The sequence below is a fragment of the Lithobates pipiens genome, unplaced genomic scaffold, assembly GCF_037356315.1.
Source record: "Lithobates pipiens isolate NorthernLeopardFrog02 unplaced genomic scaffold, aLitPip1_a1.2 Scaffold_22, whole genome shotgun sequence".
NCBI classification, from domain to species: Eukaryota; Metazoa; Chordata; class Amphibia; order Anura; family Ranidae; genus Lithobates; species Lithobates pipiens.
In genome coordinates, this window is record NW_027507784.1 from 165,132,137 (window position 1) to 165,157,841 (window position 25,705).

At 42.1% G+C, this 25,705-nt stretch overlaps 1 protein-coding gene across 10 annotated transcripts in view; it reads left to right on the plus strand.

Annotated features, from left to right (window-relative positions):
• The window catches only part of RAPH1 (Ras association (RalGDS/AF-6) and pleckstrin homology domains 1), a 257,631-nt gene that overhangs the window by 36,184 nt on the left and 195,742 nt on the right, over window positions 1–25,705 (plus strand). For 3 of the 10 annotated variants that reach the window (XM_077448531.1, XM_077448536.1, XM_077448534.1), the window contains exon 1: window positions 14,103–14,252. The exons of the other annotated variants lie outside the window; for them this stretch is intronic. The gene's annotated coding sequence lies outside the window, so the exon portion shown is untranslated. Of the gene's footprint in view, window positions 1–14,102; window positions 14,253–25,705 lie in introns of those variants that run through there. 10 annotated transcript variants of the gene reach the window in all.

The following is a 25,705-nucleotide window of genomic DNA, read 5'->3' on the forward strand; positions in this document are numbered from 1 at the left end:
GTTGAAACAAGGAGGAACCAGGAGCAGAGGGCTCCTAGAGCTGGCCAGTCAGCTGCTTACCTGGGAAGAACAAAATGTGGCCTCATTGTTGGCAGTCCATCTGAAGTGATCCCAGAATCTGCTAGCAGACCTACTAAGCAGAAGGAGACTGGTGGAAGCAGAGTGGAGTCTGAACCAAGAAGTTTTCTTGATCTCCGAAGCTTGGGGGCAACCTCAAATAGAACTGTTTGCCAGCCAACAGAACTCAAAAGTACAGCTGCTGTTCTCTCTCCACCGAGAAGACCAGGCAGTAGGCATAGATGCTTTCGCCCATCCGTGGCATTACCAGCTGTGCTATGCTTTTCCCCTGATACCACTGGTGCTATGGAAATTCAGGGAGGAAAATATCAATCTGATCCTGGTCACTCCCTTTTGGCCAAAGGCCCTGGTTCATGACCCTACTAAACCTGGCCACAGAACCTCCATGGAAGCCGCGTCCAGAAAGGAGGACCTGCTTATGCAGGATTCGGAGAACCATCTGGAAGCAGTCCGAGTACATCTACTGCTGGGTTTCTGAGGAAGACCTCCTGAAAGCCAAGGGTCTGTCTGATTAAATTAGTGAAGACCCTACTTTCCAGTAGAAAAGAGGTATACCTGGAAGTTTGGAAAAAATTCAATCCCTGGTGCGCTTCTAAGGGCCTGTGGGTCAAAAGTTTAGTTGTCAGTCTTAGAATTTCTCCATGATCGAATGGAGAAGGAGCTGGCAGCCATCCCCCTGAAAACCCAGGTGGCGGCTTTGTTTTTTTTGAGAGAACTCTATCCAGAGAAGCCTTAATTTCAAGATATTATTATTTTTTTTTTATTGGGTGGTTGCACGAACTAGGCCAGTAGCCCTCAAGTTTTTCCCAGTTGGGATTTGTCTGTCGTTTTTACAGGGTCTCACGGGAGCTCTGTGTGAACCCTTACAGAACTTGGTTCTTAAAACGATTTTTCTGGTAACCATCATATCGGCAAGAAGAGTCAGCGAGCTCCAGGCCCTGGCAGTCTGAGCCTTTTTTGAAGGTCTTTTCAGACAGAGTGATCCTTCAAACAGACCCAGCATTCCTACCTAAGGTGTCTTCGACCTTTCACTGCTCACAAGAAATAGTCCTGCCCACTTTCTCTTCAGCTCCTGCCTATCCAGGAGAGGAAGCTTTTCACACACTGAACATAAGGAGATGTATGTTACACTTTTTTACAGTCTCTAAATAATTCAGAAGGTCGAACGCTCTCTTTGTGATTTTTCTCAGGCTCACGTAAAGGGGAGAAATCTTCGAAAAGCACGCTGGGCAGGTGGCTTAGATTGGCAATCACAGAGGCCTTCAAGGCCAAAGGAGAAATACCTCCCACTGGTATTGCTGCTCATTCTATGAGATCAACGGCAGTTTCCTGAACAAATTTGCAAGGCTGCCACTCGGTCCAACTATTTGACATTTCTCCGACACTATAGGTTGGACTTGCTGTCCACCGCAGATCAAGCCTTTGGCAGGAAGGTACTGCAGGCAGTAGCCCCACCCTAGGGTAAGTTTCTTGATTATACTCTCCAAGGTTCTCCTAAAAGGCGATTTGAGAAAGACTTGATTAGACTTACCGGTGATGGTACTTCTAAGAGCCTTTCAGGACAGCCGCCTTCCCTCCCTTGTTTATTTTAGAAGTGTTTTTTAAGTGTCTATTGTGGCTGGTGGTTTTCTGTGCTTTGTTTTCTAGTATGTCGGAGACCACACAGTAACTGAGGCCATGGTGGAAGAGGAGGGATTTAAAGGCTGCATTTGCTTCCTAGAAAATGGGCGGAGCTGCGCTCTCTCCAAGGTTGTCCTGAAAGGCTCTAAAGGCCCGTACACACGGTCGGACTTTTTGACAACAAACATGCAAATTAGCTGTTTTGGAGCAACATCCGACTGTGTGTACGCTCCATCGGACAAACTTTTTCGGTTTTCATCGGACTTTTGTTGGCTGTGCGAACGGACAAACTTTCTGGCAACAAAAGTCCGATGGAGCAAAGTCCGACCGTGTGTATGCAAAAGCATCGGACTTTTGTACAAGGTACAAACACGCATGCTCAGAACCAATGCAAAAGATCAGACTACAATACAGAAGTTGACCAAAGGTGGCGCTGGAGTCATTGAACGTCCTCTTTTGAAGTGGCGTCAGTACGTTGTGATGTCACTACGTTCGTGTTTGTTGTCAAAAAGTCCGACCGTGTGTATGCAATACAAACTTGTGGACCACGCCCTTTGTACAAAAGTCCACGGAAAAGTTTGTACAAAGTCCGACCGTGTGTATGAGGTTTTAGACTTACTGGTGACGGTATTTCTAAGTCTTTTGCAGGTAAAGAAAATGTGCATTTATTGTTTGTTTTCCCCCCCCCCCTTTAAGGAGCCTGGAAAGCATTGAGCCCACAAACAGCAGATCGCTGATGCAATGCGAGTCTCCTGCAGACTGTCAGTGTAAGCTGTCTGCCCATATATCATACTGCTAGGCAGTTTTACACTGACAGGAAGAATCAATGAGCTACCACATTGCTCAACAGTGCTGTGGTAGTTTATTGAGAACTTCAAGCCGACACCCCCGAAGGTTGTCGGTACTTTTAGTTCATTCAGTAACAGAACATTGTAAATAAATTACGTTGATGAGCGGGGCCCTTCATGGTGCATTTTCTTTATCTTGTGGCACACATTGAAAACACTCTGTATGCCCTATGCGTGTGTGACACATGTTAACCACTTAAGCCCCGGACCTTTTGGCTGCCCAAAGATCAGAGCACTTTTTGCAATTTAGCACTGCGTTGCCTTAACTGACAATTGTGCGGTCGTGTGACATGACTCCCAAACAAAATTGACGTCCTATTTCCCCGCAAATAGAGCTTTCGTTTGGTGGTATTTGATCACCTCTGCTGTTTTTATTTTTTGCGCTATAAACAAAAAAGCGTTAATTTTTGTAAATATCCCCAAAAAAATATATAAAACATTTTTTGGGCAGTTTAGGCCAATACATATTCTTCTACATATTTTTGGTAAGAAAAATCACAAGTGTTTGGTTTGTGCAAAATTTATAACGTCTACAAAATAGGGGATAGTTTTATGGCATATGTATTCTTTTTTTACTAGTAATGGTGGCGATTAGCGTTTTTTTTTTTTTATAGTGACTGACTGCTACATTATGGCGGACACATTGGAAACTTTTGGCGCGATTTTGGGACCATTCACATTTTATACAGCGATTAGTGCAATTAAAAATGCATTGATTACTGTGTAAATGTGACTGGCAGTGAAAGGGTTAACCACTAGGTGGCATTGTAGGGGTTAAGTGTGTCCTAGGGAGTGATTCTAACTGGGGTGGGGGGCAGGGCGGGCTGGGCTATGTGTGACACGACATGGATCACTGCTCCCAATTACAGGGAGCTGTGATCAGTGTCACTAGGCAGAACAGGGTAGTGCTTATTTACATCAGCATTTCCCCGTTCTTCCTCTCCGTGAGATGATGGCGGCTATCCCCACGGACTTGATGACCCTGCGATCATGCTCATGGTGGTCGCGGTGCGCATGCCACTGAAAACCGCTTAAAGGTCAATGTACAGGTATGTTAATCTGCCACTACGTGCACTTCTGCCAATGATATCGGCGTGAGCCGGTCGGCAAGCAGTTAAAGGTGCTTTAAAAATGCCTTTTTTTTTTTTTCAATTATTTTTTATTTTTTAAAGCTGTGAACAATGCCTGACGCGCCTCAGACGGCATGTTTATGGTGCGTTATCGTTGCCCTTTATATAAAGAGTTGAAATGGCTTCAACTGCTTCCATACTTGACATGTAGCTTAATTTTTTGACATGATGTGCTGCAAACGATTTATGTTTTACTAATGTGATTAGTTCTGTGTCCTGTCCATAGTGTCAAATGCAGACTGCTTTACTTGCCATTTGAGGAGCTTTAAAAATGCAGCTAAAACACCTGCTTTTATTGCTAGTATGAAAAGGGCCTTGATCTGTGCCTACCTTTCCTTTTCCTTTTCTCAGGGTTTTTTTTTTTTTTTAATGGGCCCATTGAGCATACACCGATGCGCTCTGGCTTAGTGATTTGGCTGTGTTGGTGAGTCCATACAGCCAATGCATCTCCATTAGTAAACAGACCTCTTCATGCTCTATGGGATTGAGCGCCCATGTGAATGAGCCCTCAAAGTTACTCTATTATGCAATAAATGCTTAAGACGCTATTGCATATTTAGATCTTTTTTTTTTCCTTCCTTTGTTTTATCATTTTTGATTTCTCACAATCCTTTCCTGTGCCTGTCCTGGTAATGGCTTTTTAAATGTGTTCAATTTCTTCACATTAATTAGCAGTGCACACACTGCAGCTTTGATACTGTGATGTGAGTTCATGTAACAGCCGCTAATTTATGTTTATTTCCAAATGAACACCTTTTGAGTGAGCATTTGTGGAGAAGGACAGCCAGATAGGTGGTGCAGACAGTGGAAAGAGAAGGGCAATGATATGTTTATTGAAAATTAACAACTCATTACATTAGCTTTTGGCCAGGCAGCCGTAGTGAAATTAAATTCTCAGTGGGAGAGTCTGCAGGTCTGAGACCAACTTGTATACACGCCAGATTGTAAAATCATTCTCTCCTGGATGAGATACTCCTTTCCTTTGAGTGCTCTGGCATCATACAAGCTTTGTATGTGAAGCTATTATATTTTTGGATATGTGTTTTTATTTGTTTGAGTACCAAGTAAAAATGTATATGTGGTGAACAGAAACGGGTAAAACTACAGGTACAACTGAACAGTTATTGGCAGCTCCTTTATAAATATTAATGGGAGAGGAAATGTTACCTACAGTATCCCCATCATAACTACCAGCTTTAGGCCAGGACAACCTTGATATAAATCTTTTTAAGATTTAAACATTGTGGAGGTGTAAGTGCCCATATACAAAATTGTTGAACCTCCTCCGCATTAGCAAAAATGGAAAACAATTAACATTCTTTTGTAAATGGCTGAATGGACTAATCTTGATTATAAACTCTACGTAAAGATTTTGGGGAGGACAACCGAAATGTAATTACAACTGCAATTCCCAAAAAGTTGGGACAATTTGAGATTATATATATATATATATATATATATATATATATATATATATGTGTGTATATATATATGATTTGAAAATCTCAAAAACCCATATTTTATTCACAATAGAAAATATTTCAAATGTTTATACTGGGAAAATTTGCCATTTTAAGAAAATAAGTTAATTTTGAAATTAATGACAGCAGCACATCTCAAAAAACTTGGGACAGGGCCACGCTTACCAGGGTGTAGCATCCCCTCTCCTTTTAAAGTGGTTGTAGTCTTAAATCGAACTTTTACCTACGGGTAACAAAAATATCTCCTAAACCTGTACGGTTTAGGAGATATTCCCCTGGCAATGCGCCGCTGACTGCAGGGGCGCATGTGCACAGGGGATTCTCGACTGGAAGCCCGGCAGACGCCAGACCCTGCCAGAAAGAAATCTCCCATGCGCATGCGTGGGAGTAACGATATTGCTGCTCCGGCCACTCACGGTGCCGGAGCCGCGATATCCAGAAGACACGCCAAGGGAACATGTCAGCTCCCTCAGCGTGTATTGGGTGAGATGTCGGGGACTCGTTCTAAGGTAAGTATTTCATAATGAGCTAGTATGCGGTGCATACTAGCTCATTATGCCATTTGCCTTGCAGGTGTGAAAAAAAAATAAAAAACATGTCAGCGGGTTTACTACCGCTTTAACAACACTCTGTAAACATCTAGGAACTAAGGAGTCCAGTTGCTGGAGTTTTGAAAGAAGGTTGTTGTCCCGTTCTTGTCTGAAATGGGATTCTAACTGCTCAGCAGTCCCGGGTCTTCTTTGTTGTATTTTTCCTTTCAAGATGCACCAATATGTGTACAGATGGCGGGAAGGGGTTAACTTCTTTGCAATTTTTTTTTGTAAATTATTTTTATTGCATTTAAAAGTTAAGCTATGCCTATTGCATATACCCAGGCTTAAAAAAAAAAAAAAAAAAAACAGAAAGGGGGGGGGGGGGGGGGGGGGAGGACACCAAACATAAAAGGTTGGTAACCAAACTCAAGGTGACCATACTCGGTTCTGCTGGTAGGCACTAAATAGGATTCAGGAGAACAAATACCCACATTACAGTGCAATAACTTATGTCAAATACTGGGAAGTAGAAAAACCTTAATCGCGGGGGGCATTGGCTTTGAGACAACCATATACCTGGACTTCGTCCAGATGTCCCATACCTTAGAGAATTTATTAGGGCATCCTCTAGATTCATGTGTAAATTTGTACAATGGCTCCATTTTATTAATAGAATTCCAGAAATCTAAAGTAGGGGCCTGTGGGGTTTTCCTTTTTAAGGAGTATAGACTTGTGAGCATAAAATAACAATCCTATAAGAATTCTCATGGCAATGTCTTTACAATTTTACATTGAGGAACAATATTCTGAAATTGTTTGACAATCCTTTTAGAAGCAGCTTTTCTCAAATTGGTGAACCTCTGCCCATCTCTTCTTTTGAAACACTCTGACTCTCTAAGATGCCTATTATACCCAATCATGTTACTGACCTATTGGCAATTAACCTTAGTTCTTCCAGCTCTTCTTTGTTAGTACCACTTACTTTGCCAGCTTTTTGTTGCCCTGTCTTAACTTCTTTGAGACATGTTGCTGCCATCAATTTCAAAAAAGCTTATTTTTTCTCAAAATGGTACACTTTCTCAGTTTTAAACGTTTTTATATGTGTTCTATTGTGAATAAAATGTGGGGTTGAGATTTGCATTCTGTTTTTATGTATGTTTATATATAGTTTTACTTTAATGGCTGATGTAGTCTGAGGCTCAGCATTTCTCAGAAACACACTAAAACTTTGAGTTTAAAAAGAAAATCCTGGTTGTATATTGATCATGTACACATGCATGTGGATGTATGACTGATGTGGAGTGTTCAAGAAATTTGAAATCCATGTGATCTAAATTTAACTAATCTGATTTTCTTTTGTATACAATCTGTAATCTTGGGTTACAGTTGAAGTATAACTAAAATCTCGGGTTACAGTTGAAGCTAAAGGCAAAAACTTTTTTTTTTTTTTCCTCCTCTTTTTTATTCTGAAGAGAGATTGGAGCCCCTTCCAGTTTTTATTGCTGTCTGTGCCCCTGTTAAGGAGATTAACCCTCCTTTATTTTTCTTGTTTATCATGGTCATTAAAAGTAAAGAAAATCCCACATTTTGGGTTGTAGAAAAGTAATTGGAGAAACCTTCCAATGGGGACACAAGTTCTGGTGACCCGGGCAGTCCCCAATGAATTCCCATTCATTTTCAGGGATTTCCTCTCACTTCCTGTTCAGCTATGGGACAGGAAGTGGAGGAAAATCTCCAAAATGAGAATCAAATGGCGGATTTTTTTTTTTTTACAGGGGTTATAACCCTTGTTTTATCCAAAATGAGAGAAAAAAAAATATATAGTTTTGCTTACAGTTCTACTTCAGGATTTTTTGGGTTGTTGGTGATCATACAAATTAAGCAGTGCGTTTTTATTTAGGCATCATTATCTTATGAATGTCTGCTGTCTTGTACCCAAACATGCAGCTGCCAGCCTCTTCATTATCTAACATCCAAGGTATAGTACAGGATTGTTTTGCGCTAATAACAAAGATAAGGTGTGGCAGGAATGCTGCTTTTTTTTTTATTACTTACCTTATCTTGGCTCTGCTGGATTCTACAGTATTTACAAAGTAGCATTTTTATAAAAAAAAAGAAAAACTTGTTCATGTTCAGTCCATACTCTACATTAGTGAGTTGGGGTTGCTCTGACTTATGCTTTCATTCTGTGCTACTCATTATGGAAGCCAGTAAAGACTTAAACCTGTAGTAAACTCAGTTTTGCATAATCCAGTTAACCACTGATCTGCACTGCAATGCACATTACAATCTAACCAGGTATGTTACAGCACCATTGGAGTCTCCTTACTTTATTTGCATACATTTTTTTTTTTTCTTTCAATGTTTCTGAAGCCGATTCCTACCCTACCTTCGCCCTTCTACTACATAGCCAAACCCCCTTACAGACATCGCTGTTTGTTTGAGTATGCCATTAACGATCGATTCAAATGTGAGTGTTCATTTTTATCTATTTTTAATAAAGTATTTGCTAAACTGTATCATGCTATGCTAGTTTTTTATTTGCATGGTTTATGATACCCAAGCTCCTTATTCCCGTCGGATGACTGAACATCTTTTGTTGAATATCACTGATGATTAAATGGTTTGAAGTTCTTCGGGAGACGATATATAGGACACATTATCATTTGGTTTCTGATAACCTACAAGCCTGTATGACTTGAGAGGCGTAAGCCCCTTTAAGTCCACGTCATCTGGTAAGCCTCCTTCCCTTACTACAGTGGTGGTGTCATTCCTTCCATGCTTCCAAACGTTACATCAGAGGTTGAACTTCACTTCTTTTCTATATTTCACATTTGGATTTGTGATTCACATTGCATACTCTGAAGAGCGTGAAAAGTATTCACTTGATAGACTTTATTTGTCTTTATTCGTTTTTATATTTTGGTTCACAATCTTTGTGTTAATTTATGTACTTCACTGATTTGCTAAACTTTCACTGGTATCTAAGGTACTTAGGTGGGTTTTGTTTTTTTGCAACTCAAGCGCCACACTTTTTTGGTTTAACTATTGTATTTTGCTGTGTGGTCTATAGCAGTGTTTGCAGTTAGGTTGTTTATAACTTTTGTTCACCGCGTGGTATTTTCCACATTTATAAATCATCTGTAGGGCATTCTCAAACAGAAGGTGGAGGAGCGCAAGGTTTCTAACATCCACCAGCTCTGTGAGGTTGTCATGAAGGAGTGGAAGACTCCACTGAAAACCTGTGATGGTCTGGTGAACTCCAAGCCCAAGAGGGTTAAGGCAGTGCTGGAAAATAATGGTAGCCAGAAAAAATATTTACACTTTGGGCCCAATTTGGACATTTTCACTTAGGGGTGTACTCACTTTTGTTGCCAGCAGTTTAGACATCAATGGCTGTGCGTCAAGTTATTTTGAGCGGACAGCAAATTTTCACTGTTATACAAGCTGTACACTCACTACTTTACATTGTAACAAAGTCTCATTTCTTTAATGTTGTCACATGAAAAGATATAATAAAATATTTACAAAAATGTGAGGGCTGTACTCACTTTTATGTGTGTGTGTGTGTGTGTGTGTGTATGTGTGTGTGTGTATGTATATATATATATGTATATGTGTGTGTGTGTGTGTGTATGTATGTATATATGTATATATATATATATACATACATACATACATACATACATACATACATACATACATACATACATACATACATACATACATACATACATACCGTGTATAACATAACATTGGAGACTGGCCACTCCTATCCTGATCTAGCTATTTTGTCTTTAACCACCTCCTGTCCACGCTATAGTCAAAAGACGGCTACAGTGCGGACCTAATTTGCCGGTAGGGTGTCCATAGATGTTCTCCCGTGCTCGAGCGGCCTTTGCGCCCCCTGCAGTGCACACGACATGCTCTGTGATCAGCGAGTCTGATACTTGGCTGATCACAGATCTGAGTAAGGGGTTGATCCCGACCTCTTACCACGTGATCAGCTTTCAACCAATGACAGCTGACCATGTGATGTAAACAGCCGGCAATCGGCTATTTTTTCTCCTAGACTAAACCAGGCACTCTCGGTTAAGAAAGGGTGTGCTCTTAGCACAAGTACAGCAGGCTGCCCCACAGAAGAACACCAATTTCTGCAAGGCTGCATATATGCATATGCTCGTTGTCAAAGGAGAGGTATAGCCAAAGCTTTTTTGGCTGTACTTCTCCTGTAGGTCACAGGAGTGCAGTTCATTCTTCACTCCTGTGACTCGTTTTCAGCTGACAGTGGGCTAAAGTCCACTATCGACTGATGTCACTCAGCCAGTCGATTTTCGGGAAAGATCCCAACCATATAATCAGGATCCACCTAGATGCTTGGACCAGCACCTGACTTGGCTTCTCAGCGATCCACTGAAGGCCTTAGCCAGCTTTTTCTGCCCCCTCCACAGCCCAGCCCTCCAGTGAGAGCAGAGAAAAGACTGGCTGTTGCAGCTCTCTGCTCAGAGCGGAGGGGGGAATGGAGTTATCAGCAGTGCTTGATTGCTCAGTTCTCACTGCAGAGCTGGGGGACAGATGCAGCATCAATCTATGTTCTGTAATAAGAAATCACTCAGGTTCCTTATGGCTACATTTTTGCTGCTAAGTAAATATATGTGAGCAGAAAGGAGCTGTGTCCTCGATACATAACAGCAATGTGTATTTAGTGATTGCACTCTTACTTGCTAGGATGGCAGCCTAGTTAGCACAGCAATGTAGTCTTTGTAGTAACATGTAAGTGCCGTGATTGATAAGGAGGCCTGCCAACATTTTATTGCTGTTGAGACCTGCAAGGTATGACTTGCTTTTCCTCAGTAATGTGTACAAGTCATGTGGACTGTCTAAAACGACCTGATGGGCTGTATCTGAACGTCACACATCCAGAATATCATGAGCCATGTAGCCAAGTCATCCATTTATCATTCTCATTCCACACACTCTGTAAAACTTTAGATGTTTGCACCAAGTTCTGTTTTCACATAAAATGCTTTACACCATTTGCCTCGAGTCTTTGTATGTTTACATGCTAGCCTGGTTGGCTTTTATGGGTGTTAATGTCTCGGCAACCAACGAGACTTAACAGAGGAATTTTTGGCAATGGTGTGCTTGTTGACACCAAGGTGTCTGATAGCTGAAGATTAAAATCTACTCATAAGAACATATGCACATATTTATACTAGCATATGTGAGTGTTTATTGCTGGGCTGCCCTCTGTGCCTCTGGCATGTGTTCAGTTTGGAGAGGAGAGCAGTATAAGCTGATTGTTTCTTTATAGTAATACGTGAGCAACAGTATCCGACAATGGGGTTTGTTTACTAAAGCTGGAAAGTGCCAAATTAGGCTCACTTCTGCAGAGAAACCAATCCGCTTCCCAGTTATATTGCCAAAGCTTCATTGAACAAACTGAGGTTAGAAGCTGATTGGCTACCATGCACAGCTGCATCAGATTGTGAGTGCTCCAGTTTTAGTAAATCTCCCCCAATGTTTGCACTGTGCAGAATGCTGCTTGTGTTATATTGCATGTTGCTGTGATCCATCTAGCTATCTACTATATCCATGAGTCTTCGTGTGTAACTGGCTGTAAAAGCATTAGCGTAAAACAGTCTGTTCTCATATCTATTTTATATTTATTCATGCTGTCTTTATCTCATTGGATGATTTTTTTCCTCTTCCGGTTTTGGTGAGAACTCCAAATTTCCTCACTTTTAGTCCTCCTTGACAGTGGTCACAAGGACAAATGGAAAGGGATAATGTCCTCTGATATAGAGACCAAGAGCAATTAAAACTGGACGGGTTCTTAACGCTGACTATTGGGTCCAAAACTAAGAAAAAGTGTGTTAGATACTTTTATTGTAGCTGGGTTGGATTTGTTTTCACTTGTCAATTACTCCATGTTCACAGCCCATGGATACTTTTTACAGCATGCTCATTATTAGTTCTGGTCAAACATAGATTTATTATAAGTTGAATTCTTTGTGAATGGAAAAAATAGAGATGGATATATATGTCTTCATGTGTGTGATAGTTGTGGAACATGGGACACTTATCCATAGACATCATCATGTCATGAGTTTATTGCTTCAGGCATTGGTTGTTCATTTTTATGCTGGCTATATGATGCGTTGACGGAAAAGAAAGTATCTTAGGCTTCTTGAGGACAGCCTTAATCTTGCTTTCTTTAATAATGCCTGATGCTGAGTATAAATGTGAGCATATGTTTGCTTCTCTGCTCATAGTACCACACCATATTGTAGCAGACAGGAGCCCAAGTTCATCAGAAGCATTGTGATTAGCTTCTGCAGTTGTACATTTCTGCTGGAGGATAGGTTGTTTTTTTTCCTTACAGATATAATGTTGCTGTCTCCTGCTTCACCTAGTTATCTGGCCTGTAACACACTATCTGTCTAAAGCTGGCCACACACTGATCAAAAATCAATTGGTTCAGCAGGGAATTTTGATCAGTGTGTGGCTGTCCCTGCTCAACAGAAGTCAGTTGACTACTGCCAAAGGGGCATGTTGTAAAATTTTCCTTGATCAGTGAATGCAGCTAACCAGTTGTAGGTGCTGTGCATACAGTGTCCCAGCGAGTGGGATTCTTATCCACCTCGTTTGTGTAGATGGAGGAATGTAATTGCGTAGGGCATTCTTTAGGATGGCTCCACTCTGGGTGTAGAAGCAACGAACGCTTGGCCAGCAGCATTGTCAATCTAGGGCAGTGGTCTCCAAACTGTGGCCTGAGGGGATGCGGCACTTTGTTCGCCTTTATCTGGCCCCTGGGCACAATTACTCCCACTAACGCCAACAGTGGGGCATAAATCCTACCATTGACATTAATAAGGCATTGTTTCTACCACTAATATCTATAATATTTCACTAGTCCTCCCATTATACCAATGATAGAGCACTAGGCCTCCTACTGACCACCAAGCCCGAGGCCATGTTTATTCTCATGGACATTTTCTTCCCCCCCACCAGGCACAGCCTGCCCTCCCAAAAGTCTGAAGGACAGTAAACTTGCCATTTGTTTCAACGTTTCAAAGCTGATCTAGGGTTAGACTTAGATGGCCTTGTTGAAGCCAAACTCCACTAAGACCCCTTTCACACTGGGGCGCTTTGCAGGCTCTACATCTCTAAAAATAGTGCCTGCAAAGCGCCCTTAAACAGCTGTTGCTGTCTCTCTAGTGTGAAAGCCCTCGGTCTTTCACACTGGAGCGGTGCACTTGCAGGATGGTCAAAAAAGTCCTGCAAGCCGCATCTTTGGAGTGCTGTAGGAACGGTGTATTTACCTATCCTAAAGAGCCCCTTCCCATAGAAAAAAAATGGGGAAGCACTGCAAACCCGCCCGCAAAGCGCCACTGCAGCAGCGCTTTGCGGGCGGTTTAACCCTTTTTCTGGGCCGCTGGTCGGGGGTTAAAACTGCCCCGTTAGCGGCCGAATAGCATCGCTAAAACGACGGTAAAGCGCTGCTAAATATAGCGCCGCTTTACCGCCAGCCCCCGCAACGCTCCAGTGTAAAAGTAGCCTAACACTTTATAAGCAGTTACTGCTGCAGTTTTTCTCCTTTTTGAAATAACATTTACATAAATGTATTAAATGCTGACCATTGGATGCACTGTCAGTGGTAAATGGTTTGTCTCAACCCTCTAACTGCGGCTTTGTCTGGACAGCTTGGTCGGTTAAAGGAAGTTGAAATATATCAGACTTATTGGCCTGATCATCAGGTGAAAATAAAGAGAAAATATTTAAAAAAAAGCCTAAAAGAAAACGAAAACAAATGCAGCCACCACATCTAAGAATTGTCAAGCTGCAATATATTACGAGTAAAGATCTTGTAAGTGTTCCTAGTAATATAATTTTATATTCAGATTGTGTATGTGTGATTAGGAAATGGTTTGCTTTATGACTTTAAAGAGGAAGTAAACCCGCCCAAAAAATTTCCAATTTACTACTGTTACTCTAATACTGTACATCAGCCTTCATTCTATATATGTTATTTCTCAAAACGAGCGCTGTAAATACCTTTTTTTTCTCTTTTCCAAAAAAGCTCCCTTCCGGGTATCGCCCGCGCCATTTCAAATTCTGGCTTTGACGTCCTTTCCGGACGTCATTTCCGCCCTTAGTTAGATTTCACTCCGGAAATCTCGCGCATGCGCCGTAGCGTCAATAGAAATCCTAACCAAGCCTCGATCTCGGTTGCCGTTACTAAGGCAACAAAGCATGTGACCAACATAGTAAACAGTCACAACAAGCTCTGCTCTGCTCTCCTCTCCTCTGCTCTATGATTCATTCCCCTGCGTGACGTCTTCAGTCACAAGGGGGAGTGTCAGGAAGAGCAGGGATAGGATTACAACACGAGACTTCTCCTCTGCCGCAATGAGGAGAATGCCTCGTATTAAAAAAAGGCAGAGAGGCAGGAAGATGAAAGTCGGCAATACAGTATACGCCGCATTCGCACGACCACACTGCGCAAGCGCGGCTGACGTCACGGAAATGTAAACGGCGGTTTTTACGAAAATGTGACAAGTAAGTTCACTTTCTCAGGCAGCTATCAGCTGCCTGAGAAAAGTATTATCTAACAAGCTAAACATGTTTAGGAGGGTTTACTTCCTCTTTAAGCCCTGGTTCACGTTGCAGCAATTTGACATATCAAATCACATGCCAAATTGGCAGCCATTGCCGGCAGTGGCACGTCTGAATCGGTGTGGCACCGCACCCATTCGCAAAAGTAGTTTCTGTACTATTTTTGGTGACTTTGGGGTGCGATCTCAATAGACATCTGTGCAGAAACCCTCCACAGATGTCTCTGAAATCGCCCCTGAAGTCGAACGGACATGTGGAAAGTGTGAACCTGGGCTCGGAAGCACTCCTGCAGCTATGTGTATAAAGCATATTGTAAAAATGTGTCTGTTTGGTGCTGGCTTCTGAAGAGCCGACATTTCAAATATTCATTATTACAGTGACTGTTGTGACTTGTTAGAGACTGGAAAAGGGAGTTGCCTCTTGCTATACAAGTAGCAGCTGTTGTTTTTATCTCCCCCTTCATTAACAGCTGTGTGCATTTATGATGAACATTTCAAACAGTCTGTGACTACCGACTAGTGAAGCTAGGCTTTGCTGGGTAACTTTGGCCACTTTCAATGGTGACATCCTATGTGAATATTTGGAAGAATGGCTTCTGTTGCTCAGTGTTTTTTTTTTTTTTTTTCTTTTGCTAAATTGCCTTCATGGTAGATTATGTTTGTATTCAAATCTGCAGTATGCTTTTCAGTTTTCTCTTTAGCGGGAAATAACATTGCACATTAATACATCTTAAATGTTAGTCACATACTTCTGGATAAATGTATGTTGATGTTGGGTATCTGCAAATTGTCACACTCAATACTTGTATGGCTCACACAGGCTGTGTTATAGCTGTGTATGTTAATCCATTCAATGAATGTCAAGGCAAAATAAAAAGACTCGCATGCAAAACATATCTTTGAGTTTGCAGTTGTTTAAAGACCATGCAAGTACACAAAATGCCTGTTGATCTACCAGAAATGACTCGTCTCCTAAGCCCTGTTGTGGATCGACAACATACAGCATTTTTGTGGACTGAGTGGTGCCAGCCCTGACCAGTTTGCTTTGCTAGACTACCACCCCCACTCTCAGCTCTCTTCAAGATGAAGGCACATCTTTCTGTAGTCAATTTAACAGCTAGGTGGGGTCTTTGCGATAACACAGAAAGTAGGCAGAGGACATGTGATGGCTCTAAATTTGAGAGGATAAACGGGTGTTTTTTTTGTTTTTTTTTTTGTTTTGTTTTTATCCTTATCAAAAAGATTTGACAATGTATTAATCCGAGTTATTAAGATAACTTTTATTCTTTAGGGTTTACATATACTAGAACTGGTTCTCACCAATGCAGCCTAAGGACCATGTCATTGGCAATTCCATCAACAGCGTTGCTATGCCAGAATCGCTCAAATAATTATACAGGATTCAGGATTCATATAGCACCAGTACTTTGCGCAGCGCTGTACAACATGAGGGCAGTTAGTACAGTTATAATGCAGGAGGAATTGTTAGCGCTTGCAAGCTAAAAGGGAGGGTCACGTTATACAAATGGATATAACTGCGGGGAATGAGCTGATGGAGAAAATAAAAGTACAGTTGTTCTGGTGGAGAGTTTTTAGAGCTCGCCCAAAAGTGGATAAAGTAGGAGATAGCTTGCTGTATAGAGTTCCAGAGGATGGGAGAGGCTTGAAAGAAGTTCTGGAGGCAACCACGAGAGGAGGTGACAAGGGAGCTAGAGAGCAGGGGGGAATGAAGAGAGTGATTTAATATTTTAAGCTTAGGTTAGTGATGTTGCTGGGTACAGTATTTTTTTTTTTTTGGCATTTGGACTTTATTTGTTGGGTGAGCGGAAGGCAGTGGAGGGAATGGCATAGAAGAGTTGCAGACACTGAACATTTGGTAAGGTGGATGAGTCCGGCAGCCACATGGACTATGATGGACTGAAGGTTATAGAATATGTAAATATAAGCCAATAAGGAGGAATATGCAGTAGTTGAGGTGAGAGATAACCAGGGAGTCCAGGATTGCACCTTGGCATGCGGGACTGGCTGATAGATGTGCCACCAATCTTGACATAGAAGTCTGGGGAAGGGGTAAGTGGGGGAGAAAATTATTATAAGCTTGGTTTTGAATAGTGGTGTGACATCCAGACTATGTCAGTAGCTTAGTGATGCATGAAGAGACTGTTGGAATGAGCTGAGGGGTAGAAATATAGATGTGGGTTCATCAGCATAGCCGTGATATTGAAAGCCATGGGAGGCTATCATATAACGGCCTCCCCTGTGCATGCTCCCTGTGCGCACTGTGATCACCGAGTTATATATTAATAAAAATGCCATAAAACTATCCCCTATTTTGTAGACGCTATAACTTTTGCGGAAACCAATCAAACGCTTATTGCGTTTTTTTTATTTAATTTTTTTACCAAAAATACGTAGAATATCTGCGGCCTAAAAAGGGGGAAAAAATGTTTTTTTTTATATATTTTTGGGGAATATTTATTATAGCAAAAAGCAAAAAATGCTTTTTTCCCCCCAAAATTGTCCCTATTTTTTTGTTTATAGCGCAAAAAATAAAAACCGCAGAGGAGATCAAATACCACCAAAAGAAAGCTGCATTTGTGGGGAAAAAAAAGATGTAAATTTTGTTTGGGAGCCACGTTGCATGACCACGCAATTGTCAGTTAAAACGACGCAGTGCCGAATCGCAAAAAAGTGTTCTGGTCTTTGGACAGCAAAAGGGTCCGGGGCTTAAGTGGTTAAAGTTAGAAAAGAATTCACAGGATGAAATGAGCTGGATGAGAGGGTGCTAGTGAGTTCTAAAATAGGTCTGCATGGCAGTGTGGAGGCAGGTATTGTAATTTTGGAGTACAGATTTCTATTGGTTGAGGTTTTTCTGAGACTAAGGCTGGGTTCACACTATTGTAAATTGGAAGCGGTTTTCCCCGCATCCAGTCTACATAGCAGGAGATTGTGCCCGGCCCTCTATGGACCCAGGTCACACATCTCCGCAGCGGCTCCAATTGTGCAGGAGTCCTGTGTGTCTTTTAGTCCATTTCAGATCAGAATTCAGCCAAAAATGTGGGCTGAAATCTGACCTGAAATGGTGATGCACTGGACTTCTACTGTGAGCCGGAGCGTGCTGCAGTGTGAACCCAGCTTTAGTCTTACACCACAAACACTCAAGAGCACGGCTACGTTTTTTTTTGTGACTTTTGGATTCATCAGTTTGCCAATGCTTTAACGGCCTGGGGCCTGATTCTGTGTTTAGTGAAGGGGGAGAGTGTGTCCAGGGAGGATGACAGTAAGGCCCCTTTCACACTGGAGCGAACTGAAAGTCGTGTGATTCTTTGCTGTGACTTGGAAGCAATGCCTGTGTAATGTTGAGGTCTAGGGACCTCAAGTCGTCTCAAAGTAGTGCAGGGACAACTTTGAAGTCGCACAGATATTAATGGTGCTCATTGAAAATCATGGAGTACGACCTGTCATGCGCCTTTGCAGTCCCAAGTCGCAGGACAAGTCACACAAGTGTGAAAGGGGCCTAAACTGTTGTAGACAGAAGTGGCTAGGTTGGCACAGGAAAGGAGTGAAATTTGGTCACTGAGGTGCACAACAGCAAAATAGAGAAGAAAAAGGTTAAAAAGGCGAAGGTCAATAAAATTAACTGCTGGATGGTTGGAGCGAGAGGAGATAGAAAACAGGGAGAGGGTGAAAGGTAATAATCAGAGAGGAAAATGATTGTTGGAGAGGTTGCATTGAGTGCATAGGTAGGAGAATACAAGGTCAGGGGTGTTGCCATCACAGTGAGTAGAAGTGTGTATCTATTGCTTCAGGTCAAAGAGGAGTTTAAACTGAGAAGTTTAAAGTAGCAGGAGTGTTAACGTATTAACAAGGATGTTGAAGTCAACTTTAAGTGCTCTCTTAACCACTTCAGCTCCGGAAAGTTTACCCCCCTTCCTGACCAGGCAATTTTTTGCGATAAGGCACTGCGTTGCTTTAAAGCGGTTGTACACTCAAATTTTACACTTTTACCTACAGGTAAGCCTATAATAAGGCTTACCTGTAGGTAAAATTAATATCTCCTAAACCTGTACGGTTTAGGAGATATTCCCTATGCATGAAGCCGCTGACATCAGCGGCGCATGCGCTCTGAATGCCCCAGCTGAAGGTCCAGCAGCATTGCCGGACCTTGCTGGGAGGAAAACTCATGCACGCATGTGCGGGAGTGACGTCATCGCGGCTCCGGCCACTCACAGTGCTGGAGCCGCAAACCTGAAAGACACGCCAAGGGCAAGATGTTAGCTCTTTCGTCGTGGACCGGGCGCCGATACTGGGGCTTCGTTCTAAGGCAAGTATTTGATAATGGGCTAGTATGCGCTGCATACTAGCTCATTATACATTTTGCCTTGCAGGGGTTTTTTTTTTTTTTTTTTTTTGGCGTTCGGGTTTACTACTGCTTTAACTGACATTTGTGCAGTCATGTGACACTGTACCCAAATAAAATGTATGTCCTCCCCCCCCCCCCCCCCTTAAATAGAGCTTTCTTTTGGTTGGTGCCATTTCTGTGCTTGCCATTTGATGTAAAACAAAAAAATAAAAAACCCACGAGATTTAATTTAGGGAGTGCTGGCTTTTACATTATGTGGCTTCACATCGTGCCACCGATGGACGTCTTCATTTGTGTCTGCCAAAGAGTTTTAATAATGCTTTTATTGTTTAGCTCTGGTTCACACTGGAGCGTTGTGACATGCCGTCGATGGCACCGTCCTAGTCGGTGCATGCACTGATTTTCAAAAAGTAGTTTCTGTATTACTTTTTTGCAAATTCGGGCAGCGATTTTACATTGACATCTGTGCAGAATGTCTCTGAAATTGTGTCCAAAATCGGGATTGACATGTAAGAGTGAAATCGTGAGAGTTTGTGCGAGTTCAGTGTAAACCTGAGCTCAACCTCACTTGCTGCTGCAAGGCTAATGCAATTCATGCTGCATATTTAGCACAGAAAGAGGTAGCATGTGTGTACTTTTACTTCTCTCTCAGGTGGATGTGATCCAAGTGTTTGTTTGTTTTTTTGTTTTTCATTGGCTAGACAACCTTGCCACGCATTTTTATGCAATAATTTGCTGCTCTCTGAAAAAAAGATTGTTACAAAGGAAACCACAAGCTGACAGAATTGATGTCTACTGCTAGGTCCCCCCCCCCCCCCCACAGTGGGTTTAATTCATTTTATAATGATTGTTTATCCCGGGAAGAGTCGCAGATCTGCAATCCCCCCCAGTTATTACCTCTTGTATCTCTTGACCTTCCCTCCTTAGATTGTAAGCTCGAAGGAGCAGGGCCCTCTGATTCCTACTGTATTAAAGTGTATTGTATTTGTGCCGTCTACCCTCAAGTTGTAAAGTGCTGCGTAAACTGTTGGCGCTATATACTGTAAATCCTGTATAATAATAATAATCCAAAACATTTTACAAGTACCCACTAACATTCCTGACTTTGGGCCAACAATAATGACTAGACACTTGAGTTCTGTGTTTAACCCAGCAGCCTTTTAGAATTCATCAGCCTTCATTGATGCTTTCATTTTTATCCTGCGTAGTTTGCTTTTTGTTTTTTTTTCTCTCAAGAGTTGAGTTGTTGCTTGGAAGAATATAAGCGGAGCTTGCAGGTAGGGGGCATAAACATAGTACTGTACTGTAATGCTACTGAGGATGGTCGTTCAAGAACATGAAAGGCCTCTACCCAGCCTGAAGCCCACATGATCCGGTTTTGGGGGGGGGGGCTTTCTTTCTTTCTTTCTTTCTTTCTTTCTTTCTTTCTTTCTTTCTTTCTTTCTTTCTTTCTTTCTTTCTTTCTTTCTTTCTTTCTTTCTTTCTTTCTTTCTTTCTTTCTTTCTTTCTTTCTTTCTTTCTTTCTTTCTTTCTTTCTTTCTTCTAACAAAATAAAAAAATAAACATTTTATTTGGTTACAGTGTTGCATGACCTCGCAATTGTTATTAAAGCAGTCGTCCGCCAGCATAAGTTTTTTTTTTTTTAAAGGCAGCAGCTACAATTACTGTAACTGCTGAATTTTAATAAGGGCACTTATATGTCCAGGGAGCCTCCGATGTCGGCCCACCCGAGGGCCGATGCGTTCATCAGATTGGGTACAGGTGCCGCCATTCTAACTAAGAGAAACCGGCAGTGGAGCCTTGCAGCTTCACTGCCCCTTTCCTCCTGCGCATGCGCTTGGCGCTTTGTGAATGGCAGGCTGTCTTCTGGGACACACAGAGGTCCCAGAAGACAGTGGAGGGGCTCTCTGCGCAAAAGGATATGATGTCCTGCACCACAGCCTGGATGGATCGGAAGTACACTATGTACTTCATAAAAAGGCACTATAGAAGACAAAATTTAATATCCAAAAATGAGGGGTGGTATTTAGTTTAAGACCACGTCTCTAAAGTGGATGGAACTCCGCTTTAAGTGTGACAACTCTGAAAGGTGAAAATTGGCCTGGGCAGGAAGGGGGTGAAAGTGCTCGGTATTGAATGGGCTAAATCTCTTAGCCCAGGTTCACATTGAGGGCGGGTTTGTGCGAGTTCAGCTGAACGTGCATAATTTCAAACCAGCAATGCAATCCGAATTCGGGGGCGATTTGACAGACCTCTGTTGCATCGATTTGGACAGTGCCATTGCCGGAAATAGCCGGTGGTATGACATGTGAAGTCTTAAGACTATCGGGCTGAGGTTCACACTAATGTGATGCGTCACATCTCATGTGATTTGCACAGGAATCACAGCGCATGCCTTTGCAAATCACATACCATTCTGTGTGGTGCGATTTAATCTCATCATTTTGTATTGCTCAAATTGCACCACATCTGCACAAAAAAGGTGTAGGCACTTTTTTTTTTGTGCACTGGAGTTGTATTGCATGGGTGTTCATACCCATGTGATCTGATTCTAGCAAACGCATTGCGTTCTGTGACATGCTTTTGGGATGTCAACGTTTAATTGACACCCGCAGCAGATCGCATGAACAGAGTGTGATTGCTATGTGGTGCAATGCAATGAGGGCAACGCGGGGATTCCTGTTCGTTTCTCGCATCAGTGTTAACCGAGCCTCTAGAAATTCTGGAGCGAAATATACTGCCCAGTGTTAGAAAGCTCTGCCTCGGTCGCAGGTCATGGGTCCTCCCAACATGATGATGACCCGTAACAAAAGCTTGGACTCATTTTAGGTGACTTTTATGAGCCCTGATCTGAAACATTGCTGGAAGGCAGAAATATTGATATTATTCGGCCCTTATGTTAAATATAGTAATCGAGAGATATTCGTATGACTGTTTGGCTTAGTGGGGTAAGTGGAATATGTTGCCTTAATTCTGATGCAGTTAATGCATGTAGGAAGTTGCTGTCAGATAAAGTATGCTAATAAAAAGTAAGCTGCCAGCAAACGATGGGAGACGGCCAAATCTGTGAAGATCACTCGACTTGCACTGTCATTTGACACTTCTCAAGAGATCACACGCTTCCCTTTCATCTTGACTGTGTGTGCCTGTGAAGGACTCTATACAGTTTACAAGACAGAAAGCTGCACAGACTCTTTGTATGACTATTATGTTTACTCAGGTGTTAAAAGTTACAGTGTGATGTGGAAAGAACACTGGTATAGTATACTTGTTTCCTTAGTCAACACCATATCACTTTGATGTGTTTACAGCCCCCCTGCATTTAGACTTGGAAAACCTCTGGCAGAAGATCTGTTCTGCAGTACATATTAGGGTTGCACCGATACCACTTTTTTAAGATCGAGTACAAGTACCGATACTTTTTTCCCCCCCAAGTACTCGGCGATACCGATTACCTTTTTAAAAAAAATGAAATTAACAGTTGCACTAATATGCCGCACTGACGGGTGGCACTGATGAGGCGTGAACTGTCAGTAGTGTGTGTATATGTATGTATATATATATATATATATATATATATATATATATATATATATATATATATATATATATATATATATTATTAGTAATTTTATTACAATTCTTTATATTTTTTTTATCAGCCTTGTGGGGGGTGGCTTTGGTGAGACCACTGACATCTCCCTTTTGAGACAGGGAAAGGGACTGAGGACACAGATTCCCCAGTTCCTTCCTCTGTAGCCTCAGCTGCACTGAAGATGAATGAACAGGAAACAGAGGCTCTTGTTCATTCATAACTGAAGCAATGTAAAGTTTCACTGACTCTGTGCATTCAGAAAAGGAAGGAGCCAGTAAATAAAATTTTTACCGACTCCTTACTCCGCTGTGCATCCCGACAGATATGAAATGGGGGGGGGGGGGAAGCGTCTGTCAGCTGCTTTTATTTAAAGCTATACAGAGAGATCCGTGCTTGTAACTGCCCGCACACCGATCATCTGTGAGGTTGCCTGGTCCCCGGAGGTAGAGCTGCACGATTCTGGCTAAAACGAGAATCAATTTTTTTGCTTAGAATAAAGATCAGAAATTCTCTCATGATTCTCGCGGCGTAACATCATCTTTCACATTATAAAAAAAAATTGTGCCAACTTCACTGTTTAGTTTTTTTTTTTTTATTCATTAACCAATTCAGCCCCTGAAGGATTTACCCCCTTAATGACCAGGCCATTTTTTGCGATACGGCACTGCGTCGCTTTCACTGACAATTGTGGTGTGGTCGTGCAACGCTGTACCCAAACAAAATTGAGGTCACTTTTTCCCACAAATAGAGCTTTCTTTTGGTGGTATTTGATCACCTCTGCGTTTTTTATTTTTTGCGCTATAAACAAAAAAAGAGCGACAATTTTTGCGCAAAAGTTAGTGTCTACAAAATAGGATAGATTTATGGCATTTTTATTATTTATTTTTTTACTAGTAATGGCGACGATCTGCGTTTTTTTTATTTTTATTTTTTTATCGTGGCTGCGACATTATTATGGTGGACACATCGGACACTTCTGACACATTTTAGGGATGATTGACAATTATACAGCGATCAGTGCTATAAAAATGCACTGATTACTGTATAAATGTCACTGACAGGGAAGGGGTTAACACTAGGGGGCGATCAATGGGGTTAACTGTGTTCCCTGACTGTGTGTTCTAATTGTAGGGGAAGGGGACTGACTATAGGAAATGACGATGATCATGGTTCCTAGCTATTAGGAACTCACGATCTGCATCTCCTCTCAGAACAGGACAGGGATTTGTGTGTTTACATACACATGTCCCTGTTCTGCCTCTCATGCTCTTGATTGCTCATGGCCAGTGGTCATCGTGACCGCCACTCATGAGCATCGGCACCCCCGCAATGCAGCTTGCTACGATGGCCCGAGGGAATGTGCCGACCTGTGCTGTATAATGAGGGCAGCTGGTCGGCAAGTGGTTAAAGCAGAATGTAACTGTATCTGAGCACCACAAAATGAAAGCATTTTTAGCAGTGGCCATCTTGAGGGCAGATTTCATGTAGCATTTACTTCCTGGAATCCATCTGCCCTTTGCACAGACATGCAGACAGGAGGACATATTTATCTGAGCTCCTCCTGCAGATCAAAGAATAAAAAATACTGGGATAGATGCCCTCTTTTAAGGCAAGGCAGAAATCGGGAAGCAACTGAAGAAATGTAAAAAAAAAAAAAAGTTTAAAGCCGAATTCCAGCTTTTGTTACATTTTACATAGTTAGTTTGTTTGGGCCAAGCTGGGCTAAGGTAACCATGTCCCTCGCTAACGTGAGGTCGCTGGAAGTGCTATATAATCTGTATATGGCTGCATACAGAATACCGCACTGTGTTCCGGGTTCGAGCTGCGACCTTCCTGTTTCATATCTGGGAACATAATAGAGTAAAGCTGCACGATTAATCATTTAAAAAAATTGTGATCTCGATTCAACCCTTCTTACAATCTCTATGCAGAATTTCCCGATTCATTAATGTAACAAGTGTAGAGATATCTCTGCTCATTCAGCTGTCAAAAGAAAAAAAAAAGGGCAGCCTGCCAAGTTTTTCACAACATTGTCTGCGCTGGTAGATAAACTTTGATCTGTAAATTCGGGAAGTTTAACCACCTAAAGTGGAGTTCCGCCTGATAATTTTTTTTTTTTTAAATAAGGACACTTACCTGTTCAGGGCGCCTACCATATCCTCACCTGAAGCCAACCCATCCTTCTGCTTCAGGTGCAGGCGCCTGCATCTTCAGTAAGGGAATCAGTAAAATGAAGCCTTGCGGCTTCACAGCCTGGTTCCCTACTGCGCATGCGAGGCGAGTGACGCTGCGTGTTTCGAGTGGTCCCTGCTGTCTTCTGGGACCGGTGTGTCTCCCAGAAGACAGTGAAGGGGATGGAGGAGGGGCCAGACATGGAGTAAATTGTGGTGATCTTTTGCTGGAAGTGGGAGCAAATACCTGTATTTGACAGGTATCTGCTCCCCCCAAAAGGTGCCAAATGTGGCACCGGGGGGGAGGAGGAACCGGATTAGCGTAAATGCACTTTAAAGGATATTTGTTTCTTACAACGTTAAAATCAGTATTTTTTGCTAGAAAATTCGTTTGAACCCCCAAACAGATAATATATATTATTATTAGAGAAAAAAAATGGCGACTGTTGCAATATTTTATGTCACGCTGTATTTGCGCAGCGGTCTTTCAATCGCAATTTTGGGGGAAAAAATACACTTTAATGAATAATAAAAAAAAAAAACAGTAAAGTTAGCCCAATTTTTTGTATAATGTGAAAGATGATGTTGCGCCGTGAGAATCATGATCTTTATTCTAAGCAAAAAAATAGTGATTCTTATTTTAGCCAGAATCATGCAGCTCTACAATAGTCTATTTGAGCTGCACTCAGTCATTCATAGAAAGCGATGTATTCTAGCAATGAATTTTTTTTTTTTTTTAAAAAGCCCGTGGCCTGTAAAACAAGTGCACACACGTAAAGAGTGACGCAAAACATGCAATGAGTGTTACACTGATCCTCCCTAGGAAGGACCTTACCCTGATCCCCTGGGGCGTTAGGCTGCAGGCGGGGACTGAGGTATTTCACTTGGGTTCACTTGAGCTGAAACCAGACGGACCCCCTTTCTCTGGAAGGTCTGCCAAAACAGATCCACCCAAGTACTCGTTGGGACTCCCCCCGAAGGGAGACCCCATGAGAGAGGGCGAACTAAGCCAGAAGGCCATGTCCACCCCCATCCCAAGACGTTCAGGGTAGGTCCGAGGACCCACACCCTACTAATCACACACTGACAAAATGTGTATACACCAAAACAAAAAAAATACATAAAAGTGACAAGCATAGGGAATAAAAAGAAAGTGTGGAGAAGGAGGTGGGAGAAGTGAAAGTGGCCATTGTGCAATACAATGGCTGGCCCTTCGGCCAGGAATAAAAATTTCCCCTGATCCTAGCCAAAAGGCTCAGCCCCAGAGG